This window comes from Phasianus colchicus, chromosome 5, assembly GCF_987193195.1.
Source record: "Phasianus colchicus chromosome 5, bPhaCol1.hap1.1, whole genome shotgun sequence".
Lineage (NCBI taxonomy): Eukaryota > Metazoa > Chordata > Aves > Galliformes > Phasianidae > Phasianus > Phasianus colchicus.
In genome coordinates, this window is record NC_143440.1 from 28,406,643 (window position 1) to 28,423,954 (window position 17,312).

A 17,312-nucleotide genomic window follows, 5' to 3' on the forward strand; every position below is an offset into this window, starting at 1 on the left:
CCTAGAGTTTTGAAATCTGTGCTAAATCTACCCAGTCTGTTATCAGTCTTGGCATACGGTATCTGTGCTAACATCTAGCTCTGAACGGGGTATATAATTGCTTCTATTAAGGTTAATATTTCTGTTCTGTTAGCTTAAGATTTTTGTGCTCTTTATTTAGTATCCCAGCCAGATGATGAGTCTGAATGCCTAGATCTGTAGCAAATGCAGTAACACATTTTGTGCATGATGACATTTAGCAGATGGTTTAGATTCACTTCTGCTGCTATGCCTTTGTCCTTGCCACCTTATTAAGATACTATTGCTTGAACCAGTTTTCAAACTCTCTTTCATATGCTGCCAGATTGAAAGATGACATGGTTTTGATTCCTGTGTGTTTGAGTCTTGGCTTATGACTTTGCTGTTGTCTGACATCATTACTTATGTAGGTTGCTCTGAAAGTAATGCCTCCTATTTATTTCCATGGAAACTACAACAGATACTAAGAGCATAATAACACTATTTGGTAGAGCAAATTCTCAGCTATGTTTTTCAACATAGTCAGCAGCAGTGCATTTTTGCTAGCAGTGGACAAGAGCCTGCATGCCTCATTTGTATTTAAAAAAATAAAATAAAAAAATCTGCACCACTGGAGATGACCACTGCCACCACTATTTACTACCTTACTGTGCTCACATCCACTGCTTGGTCTCAATAAACATTCAGCAAACATCAAATGAGTGTTAGTGGGTGCAATTTTTTCTGTTGGGAGGAATTCATTGACACACCTTTGTTTCATATGCCCTTCCATGTCAAACACCATTTTGTCAGACTGCCCCTCTGCTACCAGCACAGCAACAAAATGTAATGGAATCTTGATGGGAAGGTTCAGTCTTTACTGCTATACCACCTGCCATACCTCTGACATCATGGGCCAACATAATACAATAGGAGGCATTACTTTTGGAGCAGCCCTTGTAATTTTATCCTTTTAAGGAATAACTGTGTGCTACAAGTTTCATAATTTCCTTTGAGAAATGACTTTTCTCTAGTCATCTTCCCTCCAGATTTTGAATGCCTTGGACTAAAACAATTTCTACCTTCTGTAATACTTGGTATAATATGGTTCTATTCTAAAAGAATCTGATGTTCTAGCTCACCACATACCTTGATGCTACTTATAGGAGCATTCCAAGACCAAGCGTAATCTTTCCTATGTGATGTAGCTGTGTATCATATAAAAGTAGCATTGTTCTGCTGTTTTTAATTAAATTTTGACATGCTTGGCCATTGTTATATAGGGGAGAAGCTGTCCCACTAAAGTTAGGCTTAGCAAGAACCTAATTAATTGTTACCATGAAAAGTTTGCAGGTAGGTTGAAGTCTCCTTAAGTCTGATACCAGGCTTTAGAGAAAATGCTGAGTGAGCATGGCAATAACAAACATCACTGTCTTAATAAGACTTATCCTCATGCTTGGACTTCTGTCTCTTTACTACTTAATGAGAAACCTTGTTAAATGTCTTGTGACTTACTGTTAAGGCCTTGTTAATTTAACAACAAATCCCAGTGTAGTGGAAAGAGTTTGGATCAACTGATATTGCTCTATCATAAAGTAGAGCAGAACTATGATTGTGCTATTAATATAGGCAAAGCCTACTTCAGTGTAGTTCATAATTGTCTTGGTTTGTGTTGGTCTAGTTCTGTAGTTCATTGCTGTAATAAAATGCAACCAGAGCCAATGAAGAGTATTAGGAGGAACAGGACCCAGGAGGCTCTCATGGCTGCTTGGGGATTCAGAACCTCAGCTTTTGCTGTGTATGGAGAAAGAAGCCATTCCTACACCTTCCATACACAGTGTTTCCACTACAGACAGATGAGACCCAAAACCATTAATGACTGGCTTTCTTCTCTCCAATGCAGTTTTCTGTCTTTATGTTCCAAGCTTGTTTTCCGTGAATCAGAATGCTTTCTCTGGAGCAGTTGGTCATAATGATGTTTGCCAACTAATTTCTTGCCTGCATGCAGCCCTGATATTAGGACTACACTGTTCTTGCAGACCACTGTTCTGGTTCAGCCTGAAGTATTTTTTCCTTTCACAAATTGCATGCAAGATGGGACAGCCACTTTTTTCCTTCATTTATGCACATATCTTTGAACAGTGCAATTTCAGGCAGTATCCATCATTCTCCTCCTGTCTAGAGATATGGATGAGGAATCAGTGTTGTCCATTCTTAACTCTGAAATGTCCTCAGAGCAACTTAGTTTTCAGCATTTTTCAACAGCCATCACATCATCTGTTGTCTGCTGCTTGATCACAGATTCTTTCCCTTACAATTAAACATGGAATTGATCTTAATAAATAAATAAATAAATAAAAATTTAAAGTGACTAGCTCAAAACTGAAAGCAGTGTCTAGAAAACCTAGGAATTTGGTGTAATAATTTGCTACTTATGCAAAAAAATTTCCTGAATTTATATTTATGCTCTCTTCAAGATGTAAGTGCTGTGTAATATCTATCCAGTACGAGAAGAGTTGAGGAGTTTCAGGACCAGAGGGAGGTGAGACAAGCTACCATGAAAGCCTTTGGGCACCAATAATGTGTTGTGTGTCTTACCAATAGGAGTGTTACAGCAGCTTTTCCTTTGCCCAGCTCCTTCTGTGTGGCTGGAGTACTCTGCCTGGACCTGAGTTCTCATCAAAAAGGCAGTGAGCTGAGAAGTAACTTTGGGGCTGTCATTTGGGTCTGTGCAGAAGGCTGGCTGCCTGGCCACAGGTGAATCAAATCTACATGTTCTACTTGATCTCCTTCCCTGTGTCAGTCTGACACCATACAGATCACCTATGTGCACAATCTCATGTGTGCCTTTGGCTTTCAGTACAGCTTGGTGATGGTCCTACTAATTTGTCCTGTGCAAGGAATGAACAAGGGATTCGTCTGCATTTCGGCATCACACTGCTGTCAGAGGTATGTGCATTAAGTATTGTTTTTTAGCAAAAAGAATAGACAAAATACATAGATTTGAACATACGAGGTATATAGGATTCATCAGCTGTAATAAAGCCTGGATTAATTTCACACCAATGACAATAATTCTCTCTGAAAGTCACCATCCTGCTTGCATAGTTTTCTTCCTTTCTAGAAGAAAGGCTTTTGGTTAACATAATGCTGTTACATCTGGGAACAAGGCTTAAAATAACACCAAGGCTCAGCTTGGCAGCCTCTGGCAACTGCAGAATGGATTCCCAGGAAAAAACTGTTTCCATCCTCAAACTGTACGGGGACATTCCTACCAGTGCAGAAATATTGTTAATTATTGTTTTGCATCAGGCTGTTAAGGAGGTAGATTTTCCATAAGAAGACAACCCAGGGTATAGACAACAGGTGTGTGCTGCAGTGATGGTGAGTGACTCAGGCTGCAATGGACTGTGTCCTAAGAACTTGAAGGACAAATTTTTCTACAATGACTGCTTCATTTTGTCACTTTAAAGCTGAAGGAAATTTACCACATCCACGTTTAAGTACTATGCTCTGTCAGTGACAAACCAAAAATAAACAATAAATACATCATTTATTTTATCGCACGTATACTAGATGGCATGGAAAAGAAGCCTTGCTCAGACAGGTCCGTGGCTTTAATTTGCTTCAGGCTACCTGATAACCAGCTACTGTGCGTAGGCACCAAGTGCTGCGTGGCTGTTTGTGTGCTACACAGATGTGGTTTCAGCACGTATCCCAGTCAGTCACACAGAAGCTGCCACCCCATGCAAGGGAAATTGTTAGTCTTATCTGGGCATTACAAAGGGTTTAGTGCACAGCTCTGCTCCCAGCCCAACTGCTTACCCTTGTTGAGCTAAGTAAGTCCCATGGCCTTCTATTTTCCTCCCTGCAAAAAGCAAACAAAAAAAAAAAACACAAACCAAAACACAAGCCTCCTGCTCCCTATCTAAAGATGCGTGAGGATAATGCAGAGTCATGTCCCCTTACTGGAAGGTGTGATGGTGGAGTTTAAGTATAGCACACTGCTTGCTCTTTATTCTGGTAGTCTTCTTGCTCCTGGATCACACTGCCTGGGCAGGACTGTAGACATCTACCCCACAGCTGACAGCACATTATCTCCAGGGCTATGCATTACCTCTGGACATCCGCAGGAGTGGATGTGAATACTACATTGCATAACCTTCCTGGAGCTTGTCTCAGAAGACCTCGAAAATATGTGGTTTTTTTCCCCATGTTATGTTTTTTGTTATATTCTTGTTCTAGTCCTTCATCTTTCAGAGCCCTCAGCCTTCATTTAAAAATAGATTAAGAGTTTCTTGCATGATTATTAGCAATGCTAAGAAGCAGCTTCTGATGTGGCTCCCTTGGTGCTAACACAGTGCACGTGAAGGAAGCAGAAGGACCTGTACTAGCAGGTGATAAGCAGCACGGGCCCCATGGATGTGTCTGACAGTCCTTGTCACTCACTGGGGATGGCTGGTGGGACAGAACTGTCCCCAGGATCTGAGCCAGGCAGGGATTGCAGCAGATCTGAGCAGTTCTGGCTATATGGCACTGAGGGGGATGTTCCTCAGCAGGGGAGCTGCTCAGGCTCATTAGATGGTCACTTAGCAGCTTATGGGCAGATAAGGGCAGGAAGCAGAAGTGAGGCTTACATATGGCTGTGTCTCGATGGCTGTCACTGGTAAAGACTTGCTGATCGTTTTCCTGTCATCATCCTCATGCCTCTTTTGGCAGCTGAGAGATAAAAGGGCTTCTGTATATTGGAAAGAAAATAACCACAGCTTCCATCTGGGATCTGCAGCCTGCATAATGCTAGAGGTGGATGTCATAAGAGATCCTCGGAAGGAATTAGCTCACCTGTGGCTTGTGTCACTGTGGCAGGTGGTCAGGAAAGGAGCATGTCCCCCTCTGTGGTGGAACTCCACACCTTGCTTCGCTCTCATCATCAGGCTGGCAACTTGTGTGGGAATTGCATTTCACTGAGGACCTGGGTTTTTACAGCGGGCATTTGGCAACTTGCCATCACACAGCTACTGCCTGCAAAGGGCTGCAAACTGCCGGTTTTGCCAGTGCCACTGAGCGTTAGGTTCTTCCTGTTCTTGCAGCCAGAGAAGCATTATGCATGGGTCAGGAGGACTCAGTCCCATCCAAGCCTTGTGACTGCACCCTGTGAAGGCCTGCATCCCATTACCAGCTCTGGGAGCAGTGAGTTCTCATGTTCCCTGTGTGCATTTGCAGGATATCATCTGCTATCATTCAGTTTTGCACCTTGCATAGCAGTGCCTCTTCTTTTATTTTCTAGTGGATGAGATGCTGACTGGTGTAGACCATATCAGTTTCCAGCAGAGCTGACTTTTGGTATTTGTAGAAACTATTCAGAGTCTGGTTAATTAGGTACTGAATAGTAACACAGATGAGCTTATGATAACCAGGCTTTACTCTTTCAGCTGTTTAGATTTTGATTTGATTTGTTTTGTTTTTTTTTCTTTCTGATTTTCTCCTGTTTCTCTCTGTTGTGGCTCAGCCTGTTGTCAGTCCTGACCCAGGCATGGGTTACTGCCTGCACTGACCTTGTCTGATCCAAGCCCCACCACTGCAAATTGTCCACTTTAGCTCTCCAGATTCTTCTGGCTCTCCTGATTTCTGTCAGCCATTTGCTGGCTAAATTCCCTTTATGAGCTATGAATTGCATTTTGGCTGGCATCGTGCATTTTTTAGATGACTAAAGCCATAATGCACCTCAAAGCCACTATTTTTGTCTAGATTCAAGGGGAGAGGAAGATAAGTGCAGGTCATTGAAATAAGTTTTACTCCTTTTAGGAAGGGAGCTGCACTCATAAAATTAAACAGAGGCAGCTCTGAAAACAGCAAGCCCTTGCAGCACATCCTTGTTTCTTGCCTTGGACAAAGGGGTGGGTGAAGGCAAAGCCAAGCTGTTTGCAAAGACGAGTGAAAGCTGGCATGCTGCAGACGAGGATGGAGAGACACTAGCAGAGCAATACTGCTGGTTTAGCTGAGGAAACATGGGGTGTGCTGCCATCAGCTCCTCCTGGCTTTGTACTAGGTGATCAGAAATACCTGGCAACTGCACAGAATGAGTGTGTGGCAGGCATTACTTGGTGCTGATTTCCTTTCCTTTAAAGACGCAGTGGGGAAAATGATCATTACATCACTATCTTTATAATTTGAAAAAGTTTTCTTGAGTATCTGTTACAAATATCTAGCTACTACTTAAACAAGTGCAAGTAATGACCAAAAAAGGAGGGAAAGCGCACGCGCGCACACACACACACACACACACACACACACACACAAATAGTTGGGGGAAGGAAGGTAGGAGAAGGAAGTGATTGAAATGGCCATTTTAGAACAGAAGTTTTGTGATCACAGGGCATAGAAAGTGGAGGTCTGCTTTTGTGTGTACATGTATATGTGCTCTTAGCACTTTGTATCCAGGATCTTTGCAAACTCAATTTAGTATTCCAAGTAAGCCTCTTACATGGGTCATTCTACAATTCAGCAACCAAGGCAGTAGGAAGTTAAAAACCTTTCTGAAGGTGCAAGCTCTAAAAAAGACTGAAAGTAGAGTGTTGGAGCACTGCCTCTTAATTCTCTTCTCTGACCGCAGCTCTCTTCATAGATCTTCCTCAAGTGTTCTTCTGCTTTAGGTATGCATTAGCCTGCTCTCTTGCACGATTAGAGTTGTTAGCAAGGATAATAACATTAAAACAAAATGGCTGGGTATCTCTAGAGGTCTATAGGGAAGCGTATGATGCTCTAGTAAGAGCAGTGCTACCAGGAAAGTGATGAATGCTACAGCTAGGTATCAATTCTGTGATTCTGTGAGTAATAGAGCGTAAGAATCTGCCTTTTAATGACCCATTAAGAAGAAAAATGATGTACAGAAGTTGAGGCTACTTTTGTTTTTTGCTAATAGTTTCCTAGGAAAATGTTGCCTGCTCAGAGGTTTGGTCAAGCATTTTGTTGTGACTTGCATGGACTTCAGCTAATAAAGCAGAGGCATCTTCCTTCTTCAGCATTTTATGTGGCTGTAATCAGGGCTGCATAAAGGTCACAGCTGGGTAACGCCAGCATTTGAGAGGTGAGAAAAATACTGATAGGAAATCTGTGAGCTGCAGAAAAGATAAGGAATCTATAATGTGAGGTTTGGTGAAACAAATACAGTATGGTTGAATGTTTTCGCTCTGTACTATATTTATTTCTTGCAGAAGTTTGTCCCAGATACAGGACATGGTCTGGAGTTATTTACAGGGATTTGAGGATGCAGTTTCTGTGAAATATGCCATCCTAAATAAAGCTGTATTGATTCAAAGGAAGCAGGGAAGTGGTGATTGAGAAGCAGAACCTCAGGAAAAAATCTGAGCCTAGAAGTAGAATTGCCTGTGGATTAACAAATAATACCAACACAAAAGTGAAAAGAGCAAAATACCATTTTGTGGTGAAAGGAGCATCGCCTGAGGAAGAAAATCCCATTCTGCTTTATAGCTCGACACCCTTTAAGGCCCAACACAGCAGCTAGAGGAGGTGAATGATGAGGGAGGACTGAAGCTTTGGGCAGTAGCTGTAAATTAACGTGTCTGCTGCTGTTGGAGCATGGGCAAGGGGACAGGAGTCCGGGGAACAGTGATTTGTCTTTGTGCAGGGAGTATCCTGGAACTGCCCTTAACCTGGAAAGCTGATCTTTGGTGCTCTCCTGCACACTGCAGGTGGTCTTTTTGAAGAACCAAACATTCCTAAAGGTCACCCTTGCTGATTTCTTAAGTCTTGCTTCCTGTTGGATGCCCCTGTGATGGGCATTATGGGGTGAATACATATTTCTCTTAGAATCACTAATGTTGGAAAATACCACTGAGATCATCTAGTCCAACCATCATCCCATTACCACCATGCCCACTAAACCATCCTTCAGTACCACATCTGCACACTTCTTGAATGCCTGCAGGGGTGGTGACTCCATCTCTTCCCTCAGCAGCCTGTTCCAGTACTTCACTGCTCTATCAGAGAAATTTTTCCTAATATCCAACCTACCATACTCAGGCATTTTGCTGTGCTAACTTCAGCAGAAGGCAGGGAAATAAAATAATTTCTCAGAAGGCAGATGGATGGTTGTTGTTGTGCTGGGTAATACCCTTTTTGGTAGCTGTAGCTGTGGATGGGAAAGGGAGAGGCAAGTAAAGAGCATGGCACTAAAGGAGAGAGGAGAAACAACTCATTGCTTTTATATATATATATATTTATATTGATATTTTTATATATAAAGCGCCTATCACCTGATAAACATTCTTTGGAACCATTTTGATGGCAGGGGTAAGAACAGGACTCAGCCTATTCATACCTCAGCACTTCTGTTTCCAACCAAGAGCATGGCACTAAAGGAGAGAGGAGAAACAACTCATTTTGAATGGCAAGGGGAGGAAGAGATCCCCTGTTTTCTGCAGCATGCCCTTCTCTCCCTCTGTCCTTGCCTTCTCTTCTCTATATGCCTTCAGTAAACATTTCTCTGAGGAGATAGATGATATTCTGGGCGTCACTCCAATAAACAACCACAGGCTTATAGCAAAGAACAGCAAAATGCGCAAGGATCAGCACTTGAGCAAGACTGCCTGGAGTAAGAGTGAGGGCAGAGCGGGAGTGTCTAAGCAGGTGAGAACTGGCCAAGTAGAGAGCCACTGCTCTGGGCTCTTCACTGTTCATTGCAGCTTCCAGGAGGGGTGTGCAGCCAGTGCCACAGCAGCAGCCTAGAGGCACTGTAACATGCCTCTCACGTCACACATCAAAACATCATGAATTAAAAGCAAAACAAAATACCTAATTCCAAATAGTATTAGCAGTCTTAGTCGCACTTGCTTATTATAGGCTATAATTCCAAAAAGGCAGTTTACTTTTACTGATTTTTTTCTACACCTCTAGGGAATGTCTGTTTTCAGGCTGTAAGACTTCATTTACATTAAGTGTGATGACAAATGGGAAAAAAAAAAAAAAAAAAAAGCAGCAGAAATGAAGCATTTAACAGCTTTCTGGATCATGCTTTGAGAGTTTACTTTCATAAAATGGTGGGCCTTCCTGCAGCTCAGTTGTGCAGTGCAAAGGCTGTACCCATGAAGATGGAGTCACCCACTCCTGTGAAGTCATCATAGAGTGGCTTAGGTTGCAGGGACTTCAAAGATCATTCAGTTCCAACCCCCAAAGTCAGTAAGTTTCAGAATGCTGGTAGCCAAAAATACCTTTTTTTAAATTTTATTTTAACCAACTGTGTATATAAGGCAGTGTAGCAGCTGGGGAGGGGGTTATAAGCCTGGTAGGAAACTTCAGGCAGAGCATTTAAGAAGGGCTGTGGCACCGTGGGCAAAATGTGCAAGAGACAAAAGCACTTCTGTGTGAATGCAGGGTGCTCTAAGGAGGAAGCTGCTGTGCTTTGTGTCCTTATAGCTGTGGGCTGCAGCTTTTGACAAGCACAGCTGCAGCATGGTTGGACAAGCTCTCTTAATTGTAACAGAAGACAAGATAGACTTTCAGCAGACATTCACTTATTGGACAAAATAGGTGGCTGAGCATAAGATAAAACTGTTCTTCACTTGGGACTTCTGCAGTCAGAAAATGCATTTGCAGCAGCTGGATCCTCTTGCCTTTAAGCTTTCTGGATCTATATCAGACTTTCAGAAGTACAGGCTTCTTAAAATGTGAGGCGCTGGACTCTAATGTCAGAATGAAGTTATGTAACATGGAGATTGGTGACAAGTGGTGTCCCTCTGGGGTCTGTACTGGAACCAGTGCTCTTTAATATCTTCATCAGTGATTTTGACAGTGGGATTGAGTGCATCCTCAGTATGTTTGCAGATGACACCAAGCTGTGGGGTGCATTTGACCTGCCTGATGGATGGGATGGCATTCAAAGAAACCTAGACAGGCATGAGCAGTGGGCCCAAGAGAACCTCATGAGGTTGAACAAAGCTAAGGACAAGGTCTTGTACCTGGGTTGTGACGATCCCTGCTACCAGTACAAGCTGGAGAGTGTAAGGATAGAGCACAGCTCTGCCAAAAAGGACTTGGGAGTACTGGTGAATGGCAAGGTGGACATGAGCCAGTAGTGTGCCCTCACAGCCCAGAAAGCCAACCGTATCCTGGTCTGCATCCAAAAAAGTGTGGCCAGCAGGTAGAGGGGGATAATCCTGACCCTCTACTCTGTGCTTGTAGAGGCCTCACCTGGAGTGCTATGTCCACATGGGGAGTCCTCGGTACAGGAGAGATGTAGACCTGTTGGAGCACATCCAGAAAAAGGGCCACAGAAATTATCTGAGGGATGGAACACCTCTCCTGCAAGGACAGGCTGAGAAAGCTAGGGATATGCAGCCTCAAGAAGAGAAGGCCCTGGGGAGACCTGAAAGCGGCCTTTCAGTATGTAAAGGGGGCTGTAATAAAGACTCTTTAGCAAGATCTGTAATGATAGAACAAGGGGAAATGGTTTCAAAATAAAAGGGGAGATTAGACTGGACATAAGGAAGATTTTTACAGTAAGGTTGGTGAGGCACTGGCATAGAATGCCCAGAGAGGTGGATACCCCGTCCCTGGTGACATTCAAGGTCAGGCTGGATGGGGCTCTGAGCACTCTGAACTTGCTGTGGGTGTCCTTGCTCATTGCAGGGGAATTGGACTAGATGGCCCTTAAGGTTCCCTTCCAAATCAAATGATTCCGTGATTCTATGTAGCATGCTACAGCAAGGGTAAATGATAAATAGTACCTTTCCAATGCTGTCACCTTCTTAATGGGATCAGTAAAAAAAGTGTTCCTTTTTTGCTAAATATGTCCTCCTTCATTGACAGTTGGGTGAAATCCACCACTTGCGCAGGGAGCAAGAGTTTGCACTCCTGTTGTCTGTCTTCCTTTCCTCACATATTGAGGACATCCCAAATCTCCAGGTCCAGGTGACATGCCATCTCATCAGCTCTGCAGATCTGCGTGGCTAATGGCAAACTCATCTTGAGGTGAATGTGGGTCAGGATGATAAGAACGGTGGCAGAGCTGATCAAGATAGATCAAAATCCAAGACAGCAAGCTGTCTGCCAGCTTCTTGCGTTATACAGTGAGCAGTTTTAAGTAAGAAGTCTCCAAAAAGAAGTAAATAGAAGAACACTGATGAGAAACCTGCCCAGTAACTGGAAATCCAGAGGATCCTGGATTGCCTTGGTTGTTGCTGGGATTCAGCAGTAGACACTGGTGCAGAGGTTTAGAGTTCAGTGTTTGCATGGGGTTGGATTAGCTGTTTAAGGTATCTCCCACAAGCCAAACCAGAACAGATTATTTATTAAGCCTATGGATGTACACACATACCACAGAAGATACTCAGAATTTCTGAGATGTTAACAAAAACATTCTCACTGTAAAGTCAGTGTGCTCAGCCTACAAAGTTTTGCTTGCTCCTGTTGGAGCCACCTTGTACTGCCTCCCCAGTGCTCCAGACCTGTGCTATGCCAGCACAGCCTTGAAAGCGCCACAGCACAGATACAGAGCCAGCCATGTCCTGTGTGCTCCTCAAAGACAGAGCAGGGGATTATGGAGATGAAATTATCTCAGCATTTCTTGAAAGGGCACTATGGGCCATGAGCACATTTTGTTGTTTCAGGTGTGGCTGTAAAACTGCCATCAGGGGGTTCCTTATTTATTCTTTCTCAGTGCTTTTTGCCAGTCAGATGTGTTCAGCTTGCAAGTACACTTCACTTGGGTTCTTAGGAGAAAGGCAACTTGAAAGGTGAAAACTTGTTCAGTCAGCCTCTGACTGTAGTCTGCAATGAAATTTCTAGTGTTCAAGCTTAGGTGACCAGATTACAGAGCTAAATCAGGATGCTGAAAAGCTAAGAGCAGGTTTGCTGCATTGCTGTCTAGCTCTGTTTATTGCTGCTGAGGCAGAATCTCATGGAGAGTTGTTTGGAATCTTTCCCTTTTAAAGGTGTATATGGTTGAGAGTAAATGGATGGATTTTCATCCTGCAGAGCAAATTGTGCCTGCTGAAGGCCTTTTCTTTCTCTGATATCTAATCCTTTCCTTTGGCAAAGTAAGTAATGAGACACTACTGCAGATCTGATTAAGCTCCCGGTCCCTTTTTAAATGACAGAAAATCAATACTATTACTAAATCCATTAAATGGTTTTTCACACTCCAGTTGTGCTCCCTCTATGATATATGAGAAAGAACAGAGGGATATTTTGGCTATTATAGAGAAAATGCATGATGGAGCCTCTTCTCGTGTTCCACTTTCTCTTTCTGGCTCCAAGCTCATACCTTCCAGGCTCATTGGCCAGAATTCACAGGGTGCAGGAAGGACTTTTATATTTCCATTCCCCTAGTCAATTTTGAATCCATCAGTGATGTTTGGAAAGTCTGTCTTCCAGGTATTTTGAAGTGACGAGTGAGCTAAAGTGGGTCTTAGTTTGTTTTAATTTTTGTTTTGATTTCTGTTTTCTGGTGGTACACTGATAATTTCCACAATCCTCGTATGAGAATCAGGGTACCACAGCTCTGTATCAATACATGACTGTACAGTCATGCAGCAGTTTTTGAGGTCTTGTATCCATTTCAAGGCTAGTGACTGACCATGCATGAAGAACGTACGTAGCATTAGGTACATAAATAGGTTTTCTTCCCAAGCCAGAGCAGAGGGAGACTTTTTGTGTGATGTGATGAAGAAGAGGCTTACAAGAAAAGCCAAAGGTAGTTTGGGTACCTTACAAGGTGTCCTGAAGGCTGGGGAATGCTGAATTCCCCTCTTTTACCTGAGATGGTGCCTCCAAGACTGTGGTTGTAAGACACGGAGAAGAAAAGTGAAGGAGCTGAGTGTGTAACAATGTCCTGAAAGCAGCGAGGAGGGAGGGTGAGCTGAAAGGTCACTGGTTCCTAGAGCAGAAGCCAGGGGGTCTGGACTCGAGGTTTTGTCTCCATGCTGTGATTCACTCTGCCAATGTGGGCATTAGGTTTTGGACCTTAATTTCGTTCATCTGTAAAACAGAACTAGAAGCCTACAAGAGCGTTGTAGTTTGTAACTGGTCTGTTATGTGCTTCGAGATCTCAGAGGCTAAAGGCAAAATGCTACAACAGTTCTGAACATGAGGTAGGCACCCCAGCGCTTGTTCATTCTTGGCTGCAGCACGCTGCCGCCAGCCAACCTGAGAGCTCCAGCTGCATCCTGCTCCCCGTAAGCACTTTGCAATTATGTCTCATTGTATGGCCTTTTTGTTCAACAACTCACTGGCTTTTCTCGCATCAAATGAATTATTCAGCGGCAGATTGTGTTCTTGTTTTTAACAACAGCAGCAACAATACCTCGTTCTCAGAGAGTCCATTCAGAAGTGTACTTGAAATATTATTTGCTAAATTCTTCCATAACCAGCAATGTGAGATGGGGTTAGTTCAGTGCTTGGAAAATTGAGGCTCAGCACTGCTCTGTAACTGGGCCAGTAACGGGGAACAGATCTAGAAGTCCAGCTTGTACTACTCTGTGCAACATTTCTTCCCTTCTGAGCTGCTTTTCAGCAATGTAGCCCCAAGCCAAATCCTCAACTGCTTAAATCAGCATTATTTCCTTAAACACCATAGGGACATGCCAACATTTATCTGGATCTGGACCACATTTTCAGGCTAAATTCCCTCGGGCTTTCCATAGATACCTGATATTTTTTAGATGCCTTTGGCTCACTGCTACCATCAAGAGTGGTGAATGTTGGAACTATTTAATCTCTGGGCACATGCAAGACACTGTACAATGCTACATGCTTGTTTGTGGCTGCTTCACCCACTCTTCAGCGGGACTCTCGCTTGAAGATCTCACACAGCAACATATTTTGCAGGCTTTGTAGCATTCCTGAAAGCCCTGAAAAGGCAGTGATTTTGTTTCAGCAGTTAATGCATTTAAACATGAACCCGGTCATGGAGCCTGCAATGATTAGGGGATCTGATGAGTGTTCTACAGCACAGTTCAGTGTAACCAAGTTGGTACAGATTTGAGTCTGGTCTTGCCATGGGTCTCCCAGTCAGATCCAGCTCAAGGCTGGCTTTTCCATTGGCTGAAGATATTCAGTGATGTTAGGTGAAATCTTTGGGCTGCACTGCCTGTGATCCTTCCCTAGAAGCTTTCTGAAAGAAATGTCTCTCTTTTGACTGTGGGATGCTAGGGAAAGAACTTACAGGCATGAAGAACAACATGATAGGTCTGAATTTTTGCGCTGTTTTTCTTAAATGCTCACATCTTACTGAGGCATTATTAATCTTGCTTGCTGTGGATGATCTGAATGTGCTTGACTCTGTAGGGTGATCTAAACAGAAAGAGTTGCTTTTGAGTGATGTTCCCAACAGGCTGTGACTTTCAGCTGTAAAGTAGTGTTTTTCTTAAATGGTAAAGGACTGCAAAGCCCTGAAGACCTTGTTAGCAACACTACAAAAATGAACCACTTACACTGATTTCCCCCTGCCCCAAAGCTGGTAATTTGTGTCTTAAAATTTGACTATGCATGTCCTTTTAAGACCAGAAAGATGCAGATCTGTTCATTGTGTGGATAAAGAACCGTGATTCCTCGTTTCATGAAATGTAATTGTTTCTCAAACAGAATGTAACTCAGTAAGGAGTGTTAAATGTGAAATTAAAGCAGGAATGAGCAGAGCAGTCTGGGATGAGACTTGAATGTGAGTCAAAATTTTCTTGCTACTGCGAGGAATGCAAAACTTCTTATTAGAATCAGTAAGTAGGCCTATTGTACATAGGACATCTGAAAGAATGTTTCCGCTCCCTCTTGTGCTGGGAGGCTGGAGGACTGTCCTGTTTCCAGCACTGCACTCAAATACGGATGGAAACCACCTGGAAATAATGCGAAGGTAAGCCAGGAGAACAGAGAAAGCCACTCAGCTGAAGAAATGTTGATGAAAGCTGAAAGATCAGTTCTAGAGAAGAGGGTTTTGCAAAGATCAGAGATTTCTGCAAAGCAAAAGAATAAATTTGTCAAGACTGCTGTTGCTAAAACAAAAATTGATTGGTTGAAATCACTGCAAAGGAACTTAGTTTAAGCTTTAGTGAAAAGTCTCTTACCTTTCCATCTATGTAGGCTGTGGTATTCTGCTATAGGAGGCGTTTAAGAACAGGTTAGACAAACACCTCTTGGGAGCAGTTTGACTTAGTCTGACCTAATTGCCTTAAGGCAATGGGGTGGTGTATCTGCTCTCTTGAGGATCTTTTCCAGACCTATTTTCAGAGTTAGTATTGCTTCAGCTTTATGGTATGAGATTAGATAGCTTGACTTGCTCATCATTAATAGAGCTCTGACATTCCTGAAGGAAACCTGTATTTACACTGGTGATGAGTGAAAGGAGAGATTCCATCTTTTATTAGACAGCTCTCCTTTATTGGTTAACTAATTCCATCTGATGTTGGATCACAGAGATGTAAAAATCTAGGATCTCTCTAGCTCCATGTCAGTCTCTGGACAAATAACAGATGGAGTAGGAAACTGCTGTCCCAGACCACTGCAAGGAAGAGAGATCTCTTAAGGACAGCATGTGTATTAGGAGGTCTGTTTCTTGAGAAGAATATTGTCAGAAATAAAACCTAGCTCATTTTATAATGAGAATCCTTGCTAACAGCACTGCAGGGCTCCTCATTTTTCTGTTGATTTGAATTCTGACTCTGTATGCTATAAATTGGAGGATTAGAATCAAGCTGCAAGTTACCTGTAATCTGCAGATCCAGGTCCTCTCACCGTGTACAGCTTTTTCTTTTCTTCTCTCATACAGCAGTCATTTTCCAGAAGCCACATAAGGTAAAGTGAAGCTCAACTCCTGTGCCATAGTGGCCCAACATAGCTAACAAAGATGACAAAGGTAAACTGTTACTTTTATTCCTTAAGCAAATAGATAAGACAGCAATACCTCTTACTCATTTTCCCAATTGAGATGATGGTAGACTTTGCGGAGTGACTGTTAGCTCCTCCATGTTGCCAAGCTGATGTTGGGAGACTGATCTCCCAGACCAATAGCCTTAGGTTTGCTGAAGAGCAACTTAAAACTCTACAGGTTGAGGTGAAAGTTTGGGATGCTGCTGGGACATGTTGGTTTGGCTGTATCCAAGGCAGGCTTCTGCCTTGCTCAGCCCTTCCATCTTGTTGGGCTGGGGACAAGTATAAGGAGTCACTGACTAGGTAACTGTTTTTCTATACTTATACAAAAGCCCAGGCCTGTGTGACACATGAGCAGGCAGCAGTGCCTGACACAAATATTAAAAAATGATGAATCACAATAGCTTAGAACAAGTCACAGCTTTTTACAGTTTGTTTGGTATGTTTGTAGCCCTTATTACTTGGGTTTTAAGGGGCACCTAGAAACAGGAGCATACTCCCAGGATGATGGTGCAGCCTTGGCATCAAGGCACTGTGGGCTGAAAGAGGTGCAGCTGAGAGCCAGCAATGGGGATATGCCAGTCTGGGCCACTCTGGCTCCTCCAGCCTGCAGAGCTGGTGTCAGCGTCCAGCCTTTGTATGACCCCATTTGTTCTGTTCATGCACTGCCTATGCCTGCATTTTGGTAAGCATTCTGGCAGGGCAGCCAGATTTCACCAGAGATTTGAAGGGTCCTGTGAAAGATTGTGCATCTTGGCTTGCAGGGCTTATTTCAGGAATGGGCTTATGAGCTCTTCCTGTGTCAGTGCTCACAGCTTGCCAGCAGGCAGCCAAGCCTCAGAGATAGCCTACTGAAGTCAGCAAGCTGTTGGTTGGATCTAATTCAGTCCTAGCAAGATGCAGGAGGACAGCTCTGACTGAGGGAATATGCCATTTACATGTGGCCATTTTTCTAAGCAAAAGTTTGTAGGAGGCAATATGAGACAGCTGGGTTTTATCTGATGCCAGAAGATTTGCTGTAGCCCAGCATTGCTCCTGTGTGAAGAGGAGGAATGCTGCAGAGCTCTGTCAGTCCTTTTCAGGGAGTTGTTGCCACAGTCTCTTCAGCCTGAGCCTGTTCTTGATGCACTAAGCTGCCTCTCTGTGTTGTCATCACTGACCAAGAATACCCCTGGTAGTCAGGCTGGTTACAAACAACCCACGGTTGTTTAAAGGAAGCAAAAATCCTTGTGTTCCCAACTGTAAATCCTCCAGCTGTCTTTGCTAAGCAAAATCAAAGGAATGCTTAGTCCATCTGTTTCATTCTGGGTAATCTGAATATGTACTTTTCCTAGTGGTCAATGAGATATATTTTAATTTAGTATCACGAGCACAGCAGCAGTTTCTGTCTAGAAGAAGAGTTGAAGATGCTGCTGCGGGAGAGGGACAAGGGGAGA

At 43.2% G+C, this 17,312-nt stretch overlaps 1 protein-coding gene across 11 annotated transcripts in view; it reads left to right on the forward strand.

The window, feature by feature from the left end:
- Positions 1 to 17,312, forward strand: part of MAP3K9 (mitogen-activated protein kinase kinase kinase 9) — a 122,928-nt gene that overhangs the window by 52,718 nt on the left and 52,898 nt on the right. The window contains exons 12-13 of one of the 11 annotated variants that reach the window (XR_016466894.1): positions 2,475 to 2,539; positions 2,632 to 2,650. The exons of the other annotated variants lie outside the window; for them this stretch is intronic. The gene's annotated coding sequence lies outside the window, so the exon portion shown is untranslated. Of the gene's footprint in view, positions 1 to 2,474; positions 2,540 to 2,631; positions 2,651 to 17,312 lie in introns of those variants that run through there. 11 annotated transcript variants of the gene reach the window in all.